This window comes from Scyliorhinus torazame, chromosome 5 (assembly GCF_047496885.1).
Source record: "Scyliorhinus torazame isolate Kashiwa2021f chromosome 5, sScyTor2.1, whole genome shotgun sequence".
NCBI classification, from domain to species: Eukaryota; Metazoa; Chordata; class Chondrichthyes; order Carcharhiniformes; family Scyliorhinidae; genus Scyliorhinus; species Scyliorhinus torazame.
The window spans coordinates 157,830,763-157,847,398 of record NC_092711.1 but is presented as its reverse complement, the minus strand read 5'-3'; the positions used below and the strand labels follow the sequence as shown (position 1 = coordinate 157,847,398).

The 16,636-nt window shown below is 46.4% G+C and overlaps 1 protein-coding gene across 1 annotated transcript in view; it reads left to right on the top strand.

Annotated features, from left to right (window-relative positions):
• LOC140418000 (uncharacterized) overlaps positions 1-16,636 on the top strand; it is a 132,389-nt gene that overhangs the window by 83,730 nt on the left and 32,023 nt on the right. The gene's annotated exons all lie outside the window — the stretch shown is intronic.

Here is a 16,636-nt window from a genome sequence, read left to right as displayed (position 1 = left end):
TGGAAGCAGGTACGATAGTGACGTTTAAGAGGCATCTTGACAAATACATGAATAGGATGGGAATAGACGGATACAGACCCTGGAAGCACAGGAGGTTTTAGTTTATACAGACATCATGAACCGAGCAGTCTTGGTGGGCCGAGAGCCTATTCCTGTGATGTACTGACCTTTGTTCTTTGTATGACGATCGACAATAGACAGGCAACCACTCGCATTTTATTTACATAAAATATAGATTCCTTTAAGAAGCAAAAGTGAAGCTATCGTGGCTAACAAGAAAAGTTAAAGATTCCATTAGATCAATGGAGGACACAATATAGTAGTGAGCCTGAGGATTGGGAACTTGTTTTAGAATTCAGCAAAGGAGGACCAAGAAACTGATAAAGAGAAAATAGAATATGAGAGCAAACTGGGGAGAACTGGAAAAGCTCCTATAGGAATGTGAAAAGGAAAAGATTAGCAAAGACCAATGTGGGTCCATTCCAGGCAGAGACAGGAGAGTTTATAATGGGGAATAAGGAAATGGCAGAGAAACTAAACAATGTGTGTCTGTCTTCACGGAGGAAGATACAGAAATCATCCCCAAAACACTGGAGAACCAAGGGACCAGTGAGCACGAGGAACTGAAAGAGATTAGTATTAGTGAAAAAGCAGCACTGGAGAAATTAACGTGGTTCAAAGTTAATAAATCCTCAAAAGCTAATGCTCTACATCCCAGAGTGTTGAAAGAGGTGGCTGGAGAGATAGTGGATACATTGGTGACCATCTTTCAAAATTCTGGAATGATTCCTGCAGATTGGAAGGTGGTAAATGTAACCCCACTATTTAAGGAGGGAGAGAGAAAACAGGGAACCACAGACCCATTAGCCTGACATCAGTAGGAGGGAAAATGCTACAATCTATTATAAAGGATGTGATAACATACGAATTAGGAGCAGGAGTAGGCCACTCGACTCCTCGAGCCTGCTCCACCATTCAATAAGTTCCCGGCTGAACTGATTGTAACCTCAGAGGCCCATTAGAAAATAAATCTTGGGAGATCGTAATAATATTCTTTATTATAATAATCTTTATTATTGTCACAAGTAGGCTTACATTAACACTGCAATGAAGTTACTGTGAAAATCCCCTAGTCACCACACTCCGGCACCTGTTCGGGTACACAGAGGGAGAATTCAGAATGTCCAATTCACCTAACAAGCATGTCTTTTGGGACTTGTGGGCGAAACTGGAGCACCCGGACAAAACCCACGCAGTTTTGGGGAGAAGGTGGCGACTCTGCACAGACAGTGACCCAAGCCGGGAATTGAACCGGGTCCCTGGAGCTGTGATGCAACAGTACTAACCACTGTGCCTCCATGCCGCTGTGTCAGTTATAAGAACATAACATGTTTCCGGGTGCGGCGATGACCAGCTGAGTCGCACGTTTCGGCAGCTCCCTGTGAAACGGACTTTTGGGCTCTTGATAGGAGCCCCAACGGCAATTTTAACGGCTGAAAACACCGTGCGGTAAACCAGAAGGGTGTTCCCCCTGGACACGGATGGAAAAAGGAGAGGAAAGTGGCCGGATTGCAGCGGATCCTTTGGAACAACGGCAAGGAAGGCAAGCAGAAACCAAGATGGCGTCGGAAGGTGGCAGTTTCATATGGGGCCCTGAACAACAAGAGTTTTTGAAACGCTGCGTGGAGGAGATAAAAAAAGAAATGAAGAAAGAGTTGTTGGCCCCAATATTACAGGCGATTGAAGGGCTGAAAGAGGAACAAAAGACCCAGGAGCAGGAGCTTCGGGTCGTGAAGGCGAAAGCAGCAGAGAATGAAAACGATATACAGGGCCTGGTGGTGAAGTCGGAGATACAGGAGGCACACCAGAAACGATCTGTGGAGAGGTTGGAGGCACTGGAAAATAACGCAAGGAGGAACAACTTGAGGATTCTTGGCCTTCCTGAAGGTGTGGAGGGGGCGGACGTCGGGGCATATGTGAGCACGATGCTGCACTCGTTAATGGGAGTGGAGGCCCCGACGGGTCCGTTGGAGGTGGAGGGAGCATACCGAGTTATGGTGCGAGGATCGAGAGCAGGAGAAGCTCCCAGAGCCATAGTGGTGAGATTTCTCCGTTTTAAGGATAGAGAAATGGTCCTTAGATGGGTGAAGAAAACTCGGTGTAGTAAATGGGAGAACGCGGTGATCCGCGTCTATCAAGATTGGAGTGCGGAGGTGGCGAGAAGGAGGGCGAGCTTTAATCGGGCCAAAGCGGTACTTCACAAAAAAAAGATAAAGTTTGGAATGCTGCAACCGGCAAGACTGTGGGTCACATATCAAGGGAGGCACCACTACTTTGAGACGGCGGATGAAGCGTGGACTTTTATTGTAGAAGAAAAATTGGAATGATTGGACTACGAAAATGAACGTTTGGACAAAGTGGTGGGACGAGTGGGGGCGGGCGAAGAGGGATTGTATGATTAATCCTGCAGTATGGTAACTTTTCTTTCTCCCACAGGTGGTGATGGGGGGAGGTGGGGAGGGAGAGGAGATGGGGCGTTGGCCATGGGAGGCGGGGCCGAGGGAGAGGCGCGGGCTTGGTTCCCGCGCTATGATAATTATGGCGGGAATAGAGAAGCAGGAAGGAGGGGGCGCCGCACGGGGCGAGCCGTGATCACGGGGGGAAGCCGAGGTCAGCCAGAGTTTGCTGACTTCTGGGAGCAACATGGGGGGAGTAATTACGCTAGCGGGGGGTCTAGCGGGGGGGGGGGGGGAGGGGGGAATTACTGGGTTGCTGCTGCTGGGGAAAGGGGGGAGTGGGTACGGGAAAGGATGGGCGGGGGGGCACCGTCTGGGAGAAATACAGCTGCGTGGGAACTGGGCGAGAAGCTGGAAAAAGATGATGGCTAACCGGCAAGGGGGGGGGGGTGGGAAGCCCCCCAACTCGGCTGATCACGTGGAACGTGAGGGGGCTTAACGGGCCGATAAAGAGGGCACGAGTACTCGCACACCTTAAGAAACTTAAAGCAGATGTGGCCATGTTACAGGAAACGCACCTGAAACTGATAGATCAGGTTAGGTTGCGCAAAGGATGGGTAGGGCAGGTGTTCCATTCGGGGCTGGATGCGAAAAACAGGGGGGTGGCTATATTAGTGGGGAAGCGGGTAATGTTCGAGGCAAAGACTATAGTGGCGGATAACGGGGGCAGATACGTGATGGTGAGTGGCAAATTACAGGGAGAGATGGTGGTGTTGGTAAACGTGTATGCCCCGAATTGGGACGATGCCAATTTTATGAGGCGAATGCTAGGACGCATCCCAGACCTAGAGACCGGAAAGCTGATAATGGGGGGAGACTTTAACACGGTGTTGGAACCAAGGCTGGATAGGTCGAAGTCCAGGACTGGTAGGAGGCCGGCAGCAGCCAAGGTGCTTAAGGATTTTATGGAGCAGATGGGAGGGGTGGACCCGTGGAGATTCAGTAGACCTAGGAGTAAGGAGTTCTCGTTTTTCTCCTATGTCCATAAAGTCTATTCACGCATAGACTTTTTTGTGTTGGGTAGGGCATTGATCCCGAGGGTGAGGGGAACGGAATATACGGCTATAGCCATTTCGGATCATGCCCCACACTGGGTAGACTTGGAGATAGGGGAGGAAACAAGAGGGCGTCCACCCTGGAGAATGGACATGGGACTAATGGCGGATGAGGGGGTGTGCTTAAGGGTGAGGGGATGCATTGAAAAGTACTTGGAACTCAATGACAATGGGGAGGTTCAGGTGGGAGTGGTCTGGGAGGCGTTGAAGGCGGTGGTTAGGGGGGAGCTGATATCAATAAGGACACATAAAGGGAAGCAGGAGAGTAAGGAACGGGAGCGGTTGTTGCAAGAACTTTTGAGGGTGGACAGACAGTATGCGGAAGCACCGGAGGAGGGACTGTATAGGGAAAGGCAAAGGCTGCATGTGGAATTTGACTTGCTGACCACAGGCACTGCAGAGGCACAATGGAGGAAGGCGCAGGGTGTACAGTATGAATATGGAGAGAAGGCGAGCAGATTGCTGGCACACCAATTGAGGAAAAGGGGAGCAGCGAGGGAAATAGGGGGGGTGAGAGACGAAGATGGAGAGACGGAGCGGGGAGCTGAGAGAGTGAATGAAGTGTTTAAGACATTTTATAAAAAATTGTATGAAGCTCAACCCCCGGATGGGAGGGAGAGAATGATGGAGTTTTTGGATCGGCTGGAAATTCCCAAGGTGGAAGAGCAGGAAAGGATGGGATTGGGAGCACAGATCACGGTAGAAGAAGTGGTGAAAGGAATTAGGAACATGCAGACGGGAAAGGCCCCGGGACCGGACGGATTCCCAGTTGAATTTTACAGAAAATATTTGGACTTGCTCGCCCCGCTACTGACGAGGACCTTTAACGAGGCAAAGGAAAGGGGACAACTGCCCCCGACTATGTCAGAAGCAACGATATCGCTTCTTTTAAAGAAGGAAAAGGATCCGCTACAATGCGGGTCCTACAGACCAATCTCCCTCCTCAATGTAGATGCCAAGGTCTTGGCCAAGGTAATGGCAATGAGAATAGAGGAATGTGTCCCGGGGGTGGTTCATGAGGACCAAACTGGGTTTGTGAAGGGGAGACAGCTGAACACGAACATACGGAGGTTGTTAGGGGTAATGATGATGGCCCCACCAGAGGGTGAAACGGAGATAGTAGTGGCGATGGATGCCGAGAAAGCATTTGATAGAGTGGAGTGGGATTATCTGTGGGAGGTGTTGAGGAGATTTGGGTTCGGAGAGGGGTATGTTAGATGGGTGCAGCTGTTGTATAGGGCCCCAGTGGCGAGTGTGGTCACGAATGGACGGGGATCGGCATATTTTCGGCTCCATAGAGGGACAAGGCAGGGATGTCCTCTGTCCCCATTACTGTTTGCACTGGCGATTGAGCCCCTGGCGATAGCGCTGAGAGGTTCCAAGGGATGGAGGGGAATACTTAGGGGAGGAGAAGAACACCGGGTATCTTTATATGCGGATGATCTGCTACTATATGTGGCGGATCCAGCGGAGGGGATGCCAGAAATAATGCGGATACTTGGGGAGTTTGGGGATTTTTCAGGGTATAAATTGAACATGGGGAAGAGTGAGCTGTTTGTGGTGCATCCAGGGGAGCAGAGTAGAGAAATAGAAGACCTACCGTTGAGGAAGGTAACAAGAGACTTTCGTTACCTGGGGATCCAGATAGCTAAGAATTGGGGCACATTGCACAGGCTAAATTTGACGCGGTTGGTGGAACAGATGGAGGAAGATTTCAAGAGATGGGATATGGTAGCATTGTCAATGGCAGGGAGGGTGCAGGCGGTTAAGATGGTGGTCCTCCCGAGATTCCTCTTTGTGTTTCAGTGTCTCCCGGTGGTGATCACAAAGGCTTTTTTCAAAAGGATAGAAAAGAGTATCATGGGTTTTGTTTGGGCCGGGAAGACTCCGAGAGTGAGGAAGGGATTCTTACAGCGTAGTAGGGATAGGGGGGGGGCTGGCACTACCGAGCCTAAGTGAGTATTATTGGGCCGCTAATATTTCAATGGTGAGTAAGTGGATGGGAGAGGAGGAAGGAGCGGCGTGGAAGAGATTAGAGAGGGCGTCCTGTAGGGGGACCAGCCTGCAGGCTATGGTGACAGCCCCATTGCCGTTCTCACCAAGGAACTATACCACGAGTCCGGTGGGGGTAGCTACACTGAAGATTTGGGGACAGTGGAGACGACATAGGGGAAAGACCGGAGCACTGGGGGGGTCCCCGATAAGAAACAACCATAGGTTTGCCCCGGGGGGAATGGATGGGGGATATGGAATGTGGCAAAGAGCAGGTATAACGCAATTGAAAGATCTATTTGTGGATGGGAAGTTTGCGAGTCTGGGAGCGCTGACCGAGAAATATGGGTTGCCCCAAGGGAATGCATTCAGGTACATGCAATTGAGGGCTTTTGCGAGGCAACAGGTGAGGGAATTCCCGCAGCTCCCGACACAAGAGGTGCAGGACAGAGTCATCTCAAAGAAATGGGTGGGGGACGGTAAGGTGTCGGATATATATAGGGAAATGAGAGACGAAGGGGAGACTATGATGGACGAACTAAAAGGGAAATGGGAAGAAGAGCTAGGGGAGGAGATTGAGGAGGGGATGTGGGCAGATGCCCTAAACAGGGTAAACTCGTCGTCCTCGTGCGCCAGGCTAAGCCTGATTCAGTTTAAGGTATTACACAGGGCACATATGACTGGAACACGGCTCAGTAAATTTTTTGGGGTGGAGGATAGGTGTGCGAGGTGCTCGAGAAGCCCAGCGAATCATACCCATATGTTTTGGTCATGCCCGGCACTACAGGGGTTTTGGATGGGGGTGACAAAGGTGCTTTTGAAAGTAGTAGGAGTCCGGGTCGAACCAAGCTGGGGGTTGGCTATATTTGGGGTTGCACAAGAGCCGGGAGTGCAGGAGGCGAAAGAGGCCGATGTTTTGGCCTTTGCGTCCCTAGTAGCCCGGCGCAGAATATTGCTAATGTGGAAAGAAGCCAAGCCCCCGGGGGTGGAGACCTGGATAAATGATATGGCGGGGTTCATAAAGTTAGAGCGGATTAAGTTCGTCCTAAGGGGGTCGGCTCAAGGGTTTACTAGGCGGTGGCAACCGTTCGTCGAATATCTTGCGGAAAGATAGATAGGGGAGAACAAAGAAGGCAGCAGCAGCGGCCCAGGACTTGGGGGGGGGGGGGGTGGGGGGGGGGAGGGATGGGGGGGGGGGGGGGGGATGGGGGGGGTGTGGCCTGAGACAAGGCAGTTGCCAATTAGGGCTAGTTTTTATTTTTTGTTATTTGATATTTATTTATTTGTTGTTGTTTTTGTTTAAATTTAAAAAGGTCATTATTATCTGTATTGTTACAATGTTGTGTAAAGGATGCACAATGTACTGTGTTGGTTGACCAAAAATTTTCAATAAAATATTATTTAAAAAAAAAAAATAAGAACATAACATAAGAACTAGGAGCAGGAGTAGGCCACCTGGCCCCTCAAGCCTGCTCCACCATTCAATGAGATCATGGCTGATCTTTTGTGGACTCAGCTCCATTTTCCGGCCTGAACACCATAACTCTCAATCCCTTTATTCTTCAAAAAACTATCTATCTTTATCTTAAAAACATTTAATGAAGGAGCCTCTACTGCTTCACTGGGCAAGGAATTCCATAGATACACAACCCTTTGGGTGAAGAAGCTCCTCCTAAACTCAGTCCTAAATCTACTTCCCCTTATTTTGAGGCTATGCCCTCTAGTTCTGCTTTCACCCGCCAATGGAAACAACCTGCCCACATCTATCCTATCTATTCCCTTCATAATTTTATATGTTTCTATAAGATCCCCCCTCATCCTTCTAAATTCCAACGAGTACAGTCCCAGTCCACTCAAGCTCTCCTTGTAATCCAACCCCTTCAGCTCTGAGATTAACCTAGTGAATCTCCTCTGCACACCCTCCAGTGCCAGGACGTCCTTTCTCAAGTAAGGAGACCAAAACTGAACACAATACTCCAGGTGTGGCCTCACTAACCTCCCTAGTCTTAAACTCCATCCCTCTAGCAATGAAGGACAAAATTCCATTTGCCTTCTTAATCACCTGTTGCACCTGTAAACCAACTTTTTGCGACTCATGCACTAGCACACCCAGGTCTCTCTGCACAGCAGCATGTTTTAATATTTTATCATTTAAATAATAATCCCTTTTGCTGTTATTCCTACCAAAATGGATAACTTCACATTTGTCAACATTGTATTCCATCTGCCAGACCCTAGCCCATTCACTTAGCCTATCCAAATCCCTCTGCAGACTTCCAGTATCCTCTGCACTTTTTGCTTTACCACTTATCTTAGTGTCGACTGCAAACTTGGACACATTGCCCTTGGTCCCCAACTCCAAATCATCTATGTAAATTGTGAACAGTTGTGGGCCCAACACTGATCCCTGAGGGACACTACGAGCTACTGATTGCCAACCAGAGAAACACCCATTAATCCCCACTCTTTGCTTTCTATTAATTTACCAATCCTCCATCCATGCTATTACTTTCCCCTTAATGCCATGCATCTTTATCTTGTGCAGTAACCTTTTGTGTGGCACCTTGTCAAAGGCTTTCTGGAAATCCAGATATACCACATCCATTGGCTCCCCGTTATCTACCGCACTGTTAATGTCCTCAAAAAATTCCACTAAATTAGTCAGGCACGACCTGCCCTTTATGAACCCATGCTGCGTCTGCCCAATGGGACAATTTCCATCCAGATCCCTCGCTATTTCTTCCTTGATGATCGATTCCAGCATCTTCCCTACTACCGAAGTTAAGCTCACTGGCCTATAATTGCCCGCTTTCTGCCTACCTCCTTTTTTAAACAGTGGTGTCACGTTTGCTAATTTCCAATCTGCCGGGACCACCCCAGAGTCTAGTGAATTTTGGCAAATTATCACTAGTGCATTTGCAATTTCCCTAGCCATCTCTTTGAGCACTCTGGGATGCATTCCATCAGGTCCGGGAGACTTGTCTACCTTTAGCCCCATTAGCTTGCCCATCACTATCTCCTTGGTGATAACAATCCTCGCAAGGTCCTCACTGTCATAGCCTCATTTCCATCAGTCACTGACATGTTATTTGTGTCTTCCACTGTGAAGACCGACCCCAAAAAACCTGTTCAGTTCCTCAGCCATTTCCTCATCTCCCACTATTAAATCTGCCTTCTCATCCTCTAAAGGACCAATATTTACCTTAGCCACTCTTTTTTGTTTTATATATTTGTAGAAACTTTTACTATCTGTTTTTATATTCTGAGCAAGTTTACTCTCATAATCTATCTTACTCTTCTTTATAGCTTTTTTAGTAGCTTTCTGTTGCCCCCTAAAGATTTCCCAGTCCTCTAGTCTCCCACTGATCTTTGCTACTTTGTATGTTTTTTCCTTCAATTTGATACTCTCCCTTATTTCCTTAGATATCCACGGTCGATTTTCCCTATTTTTACCGTCCTTCCTTTTTGTTGGTATAAACCTTTGCTGAGCACTGTGAAAAATCACTTGGAAGGTTCTCCACTGGTCCTCAACTGTTTCACCATAAAGTCTTTGCTCCCAGTCTACCTTAGCTAGTTCTTCTCTCATCCCATTGTAATCTCCTTTGTTTAAGCACAAAACACTAGTGCTTGATTTTACCTTCTCACCCTCCATCTGTATTTTAAATTCCACCATATTATGATCGCTCCTTCCGAGAGTATCCCTAACTGTGAGATCCTGAATCAATCCTGTCTCATTACACAGGACCAGATCTAGGACCGCTTGTTCCCTCGTAGGTTCCATTACATACTGTTCTAGGAAACTATCGCGGATACATTCTATAAACTCCTCCTCAAGGCTGCCTTGACCGACCTTGTTAAGCCAATCGACATGTAGATTAAAATCCCCTATGATAACTGCTGTACCATTTCTACATGCATCAGTTATTTCTTTGTTTATTGCCTGCCCCACCATAATGTTACTATTTGGTGGCCGATAGACTACTCCTATCAGTGACTTTTTCGCCTTACTATTCCTGTTTTCCACCCAAATGGATTCAGCCTTATCCTCCATAGCACCAATGTCATCCCTTACTGTTGCCCGGATGTCATCCTTAAATAACAGAGCTGCACCACCTCCCTTACCATCCACTCTGTCCTTCCGAAAAGTTTGATACCCTCGGATATTTAACTCCCAGTCGTGACCATCCTTTAACCATGTTTCAGTAATGGCCACTAAATCATAGTCATTCACGATGATTTGCGCCATCAACTCATTTACCTTATTCCGAATACTACGAGCATTCGGGTAAAGTACACTTATGTTGGCTTTTTTACCTCTGTTCTGAACCTTAACACCTCGATCAGTAACCTCTCCTAAGTTATATTTCCTCTTAACCTTTCTCCTAATTTTCCTTGTCGTTGAACCCATATCTTCATGTAACAACCTGCCGCGTCGCTTACCATTAATGTTTTCACTTCCCGTTTTATTCCTTTTAGTATTCCTGGTCCTATTCACTGAGCTCCCCTCACTCACTGTACCTTGTACTGTCGCCCTTTTTGATTTTTGACTATGGCTTCTCTGCCTTACACTTTCCCCCTTACTGCCTTTTGTTTCTGTTCCTGTTTTACTACCTTCCAACTTCCTGCATCGGTTCCCATCCCCCTGCCACATTAAAACGTTAAAAAATACAAGATGGAGAAATGTGTGCGGAAATTTCCATATTTGGGTGAGCTGAAGAATATAGAATGGTTGTTTTTAGTGATGCCTCTCACTGGCAGGAGCCTGTCTCAGTGCCTGTACACTGAGTGATGTTTAAAAATCTCTTTCAACAGAAGAACAGACAAACATTTCTCATTCCAATTTCAAAGGTCGATGATATTCAGCTCCCATGAATCGAGTGACTCTGTCAGATCTTGACGTGATGTTTGGTGTGAAATTTCTGTCTGTAACTCCTCCCCTTCTAATATCCTGTAAAAGGAGTTTACAAAAGCCATCACTGTTAGTGCAGGATACCCAAACAGAATGTGAAATTCGATCCTATTGTAAGGTCCGGGTTTGGCTCCAATCTCAATTGTAACACTCAAATCAATTACACGTCAGAATGTGTTGTGAAAGTTACCTGCAGCTCCTGACTAGTTACAGACCATTCCAGGTACAAGAATGTTGTCACAGAATTTATTAAATTAATTATACAAAATCACAATAATTAACAAAAGCAGTGGATCAGTCCATTCACTCTGGATCACCAGCTCTCGACTTCCGGGTGACTGGTGATGTCTCGTTCTGTTGACTGAAATCTATATTCTTACTTCATGTGTTGTGCACCGAGCTCCAGAGAATTGTAGCTCATTAACCCTTTCTAGTACCTACCTCTACGCATGATCGGGAGTATCCTGTGGTTTGATTGGCCCAAGAAGCCCATGATCAGTCCCTGATTGGTTAAATGAGTCACGATTGATGTGTGATGTCACTTTCTCATTGTGGTGTCACTTCCTCATGATTATTGTTCATCAGACTCATCGTCCTAACTGATACCATAGAACCACTGAATCCTTACAGTGCAGAAAGAGGCCATTCAGCCTATCAAGTCTGCACCGACCCTCTGAAAGAGCACCCTTCCTAGGCCCACTCTCCCACCCTATCCCCATAACCCCACCTAACCTGCACATCTTTGGACTGTGAGAGGAAACTGGAGCACCCAGAAGAAACCCACGCAGACACAGGGACAATGTGCAAACTCCACACAGACAGTGACACAAGCCAGAATTGAACCCGGGTCCCTGGTGCTGTGAAGAGGCTGTGCTAGCCATTGTGCCGCCAGAGCACTGACTGAGAAAACATCGCACCATTCACAATGGAGAAAGACTATACCCATGTTCTGTGTGTTATGGGCCAGGGTTTCGAGAACACCAAAGTATATCACGGAGTTTACCTGACCTACAACGTTTATTAGATTTTGGTTATGAGGAGCACAAGGACCCACTTTCCAGGTGTTATGCAACAAAGATCTTAAGTATTTTTAAACAAAACAATGTTTATTCTATGAAGTCAGTTAACATTTTATAAACACAGAGTAAACATCTTATCAACTACCAACACAAATACTCCCCCAAAGGTAGAGTATTCTATAGGTAACCCTTAATAACTTTCCTAACAACATTCCTAAGCCAAACACCCTTTTTTCCTACAAAACTGTAGGTTTGAATTACTTACAGAAAACAGGTATTACTTTGAAGTTATCAAGTGGTCTGGAGACCTTCTTTAGCATGCAGAGAGAGCGACCAAAAATACACTTTGTTTGTTTGAATGCAGCTCCCAACTGAAAATTAAACCAAAAATCTCAGAGGCACAAAGCAGCTTCCAGCTCAAAACGAAAGTAAAAGTCAGAATCACAGCCCAGCTCCACCCACACAGTGACATCACTGCAGCCATTTGATAAAACACACTTTTCTTAAAGGGACCCTCACATGACAGTGTGGACGAGGCTTCAATGAATTGTCTGACCTTGAGAGATACAAGGAGCCACAACATGAAGAAACCATGGAAATGTTGGGACTGTGGGAAGGGATTCAGATTCCCACCTGTGTTGGAAATTCATCAACGCGTTCACACTAAGGAGAGGTTGTTCACCCGCTCTCAATGTGGAAAGGGATTCACTGAAGATCTATCCGGGTGTTTCTCACAGAAGGAACTGTTAAGTTATGAGGGGCAAGTTGTCTGTTCTGGACTGGGAACTTTCAATAAAGGTATTATGATGGACAGGCAATCGCTACCATTTAAGGAATCATTACATATTATCATCAAATATAGATTCCTTTAAGGGACGAAATTCCAACAGGAAAAGTGATGCAACCATGACTAACAAGAAAAATTAAAGATTCTATTAGATCAAAGGAAGAAGTTCATAAAATGACCAAAATAGTAGTAATCCCCAGCGTGAACACGTTGGTGCATCAGCAGGATGGATGACAGAGTGAATATTTTCCCATACACACCAAGCATATAAATGGCCTCTCCCCACTGTGAACTTGCTGATGTATCCACAGGATAGATGTTTCACTGAATCCCTTCCCACATTGGGAGCAGCACCAATGAGATTCCAGCTCTGATGGGGCTCTGCATCCCTTCCCATCGTCCCCACATTTCCACCGTTTCCTCATGTATTTGGTCTCCTTTTGTCTCTTCAGGTTGGACAATCAGTTGAAGCCTCATCCACACACCATAAGACATAGGAGCGGAAGTAAGGCCATTCGGCCCATCGAGTCCACTCCACCATTCAATCATGGCTGATTTCAACTCCATTTACCCGCTCTCTCTCCATAGCCCTTAATTCCTCGAGAAATCAAGAATTTATCAACTTCTGTCTTAAAGACACTCAACGTCCCGGCCTCCACCGCCCTCTGTGGCAATGAATTCCACAGACCCACCACTCTCTGGCTAAATAAATTTCTCCTCATCTCTGTTCTAAAGTGACTCCCTTTTATTCTAAGGCTGTGCCCCCGGGTCCTAGTCTCCCCTGCTAATGGAAACAACTTCCCTACATCCACCCTATCTAAGCCATTCATTATCTTGTAAGTTTCTATTAGATCTCCCCTCAACCTCCTAAACTCCAATGAATATAATCCCAGGATCCTCAGACGTTCCATCGTATGTTAGGCCTACCATTCCTGGGATCATCCGTGTGAATCTCCGCTGGACCCGCTCCAGTGCCAGTATGTCCTTCCTGAGGTGTGGGGCCCAAAATTGCTCACAGTATTCTAAATGGGGCCTAACTAATGCTTTATATAGCTTCAGAAGTACATCCCTGCTTTTATATTCCAAGCCTCTTGAGATGAATGACAACATTGCATTTGCTTTCTTAATTACGGACTCAACCTGCAAGTTTACCTTTAGAGAATCCTGGACTAGGACTCCCAAGTCCCTTTGCACTTCAGAATTATGAATTTTGTCACCGTTTAGAAAATAGTCCATGCCACTATTCTTTTTTCCAAAGTGCAAGACCTCGCACTTGCCCACGTTGAATTTCATCAGCCATTTCTTGGACCACTCTCCTAAACTGTCTAAATCTTTCTGCAGCCTCCCCACCTCCTCCTACCACACAGAACAAACGCTGTGAATGGTGTGTTTTTTTTGAGGCTGTGTAACTGGTTAAAGCTCTTTCCACAGTCATTGCTCTGGAACACTCTCACTCGGGTATGTGTGTCTCAATGCTTTTCCAGTCACTTTGATGTTTAAAATCTTTTGAAGCCAACAGATCGGACAAACACTCTCCTTCCAGATTCAAAGAATTGAGTGTCAGATAGAGATGTGACATTTGGGATTTCTGTCTGTAATTCCTCACCGTCTAATATCCTGGAACAACTTACAAAAGTCATCCAGTCAGTACATGATAGAAATTCAGCACAGACAATTCTAGTTTCTATAGTACATTTTTTTCTCACTCATTCCCCAAAAGCTGTAAATCTCCACCCCACACACTCTCCCTCCATTCTCACGCTGCTGTATCTAATATTCACCCTCTCAATTCTCCTGAAGGTGCCGATTCAGGCTGATTGACAGATCCATGCTCACTGCTTCCTGTCCCGGACACAGAGATCATAACAAATAGGAGCTGCAGCCAGCCGTTTAGTCCATCGAACCTGCTCAACCATTCAATGAGATCATTGGCCAATCTCCCTCAGAACTACTTTTCCACACTATCCCCCATATCCCTACCTATCTTCACAACCTATTAATCTGTGCCTTGATAACTGAGGCGTCACAGTCCTCTGGGGTAGAGAATTCCAAAGCTTAATCACATCATTGAATGAAGAAAAGCAAATTACTGCGGATGCTGGAATCCAAAACGAAAGAGAAAATGCTGGAAAATCTCAGCAAGTCTGGCAGCATCTGTAGGGAGAGAAAAGAGCTAACGTTCGAGTCCGATGACTCTTTGTCAATGCTGGCAAACACAATTGAGTGAAGAAATCCCTCATCTTAGTTTTCTCTCAATTTTCCTACCTGTTCCCCATAACCCTTGGCTCACATGTCAATCAGAAATCTGTCCAACTCATCCTTGAATATATTCAGTGACCACCCTGACTCCACTGGTCCCTTTGGAAGAGAAATCCAGAGACTAACAACCCTCTGAGGAAAGAGATGGCTGGAAATACATAACGTACCTACAGCACAATATTACACAACTGGAAATAATAAATGTATTTTATTATAGAACCGTAAATAATATATCTAATATGTACCATATAACACTTTTTAAAAATTAAGTTACGGGATGTCGGCGTCGTTGATTAGGCAAGCACATATTGCCCATTCCTAGTTGCCCTTCAGAAAGTGGTGGTGAGTTGCCTTCTTAAACCGCTGCAGTCCTTGAGGTGTAGGTACTGTGTTGTTAGGGAGGGAGTTCCGGGCTGTTGCCCCAGTGACAGTAAAGGATGGCAATATATTTCAAAGTCATATCTCGACATATCTCTGTCCGATATTACTTTACTGTCTCCTTGAATGTCAGCCATCTCCTGGGGAAACCAGCCCTTTAATTGTGAACATTGGGAAAGAGACCATCCTTTTAGCCAGACAAATAAATGTGTCAAGCTGAGGGAGCAAAGGATGTCAATGTCTTTAAGAGAGAGAGACCTGAGCCAACCTTTCCAGAGTCTGCGCCCTCCCTGGATTCACTTCCTTTCCCTTCAGTTGCTGCAAGTGACCACTTGAAGGTCAGGATGAGAAAAGAAATGGAACGGGGGAGAAAAGAAAGTGTTTTACTCACAGATGTTGGAGACAGGAGGAAGTTTGAATCATTGTGGAGCTCCATCTTTTATCACTCAAAGTCCTCGCCATGATTGACTGGAGGACCAGCGTCTTCCGGTCCTCCCATTGGGCAAGACCTCAGCAGGAAGGTCAAGGGGTGGGTCCTCCTCGCACATGCGCAGCTTCCCCTCTTCCTTGGACATGCCCAGTCACGAGCCGGGAGGGAGATCACCGAGCGGCTTCTCGCTCAAGCCAGAGCCGTCAGCCGGTTGCCTGGAAACCTTATCTCGAGGAGGTGTCGAGGGGCGGGGCGTGGCTCCCGTGTCCGCATGCCGGGTCTGCGCAGGTGACCCCGAAGACGTCACCGCGAAGCATAGTGATTCCTATTGGCTGATTCCGGCAGGGCTCTACTGTGACGTCACAGGGCGGAAGTTGGACAATGAGTTACAGTTTAAAGGTTCCTCCTCTGGTCAACATCTGGGAGGAATCAATGTTTCCCCTTTCCATTTCTTTTCTCATTCTGGTAGGATATTGGTGACTTGCAGCAACTGAAGGGAAAATATGTGAATCCAGTTTGTATATTAAACACATTTTTAGTCCAGTAATATAGACATATGTCTGGCAGCCTGAAAGAAGATTTTCAGCTCTCTGTGTCCAGGACAGGAAGCAGTGAGCATGGATCTGTCAATCAGCCTGAATTACCACCTTCAGGAGAATTGGGAGGGTGAAGATTAGATACAGCAGAGTGAGAATGGAGAGAAAGTGTGTGGGATGGAGACTTACAGCTTTGGGGAATGAGAGAGGAAAAATGTTCCATAGAAACTAACATTTTTCTCAATTTCTTTTCTGTACTGACAGTGATGACTTTTGTAAATCCATTTTACAGGACACAGGTAAGGGAGGATTTCAGACTGAAATCTCAAACCAGACGTCACATCAAGATCTGACAGTCATGCAGTTTTTGCATGGTGAATATCATCCACCTTTGACAGAAATCGCAAACGTCACATCTGGTATCTGTCAGAGTCACTCGATTCCTTGGGACCTGAATCTCATCGGCCTTCGAATCTAGAAGGAGAAATGTTTGTCCGATCTGTCAGCTTCAAAGATTTTAAACATCAGTATGACTGGAAAAGCACCGAGACACACACACCCGAGTGAGAGTGTTCCAGAGAACGGACTGTGGAAAGACCTTTAACCAGTTAAACAGTCTGAAAAACACTGCACCATTTACAGTGGGAAGAGACAGTACCAGTCTTGTGTGTGTGGAGAAGGCTTAAACCTATCATCAAATTTGGAGGGTCATGGACACCTGCCCCATGGAGAAACCTTGGAAATGTGGAGACTGT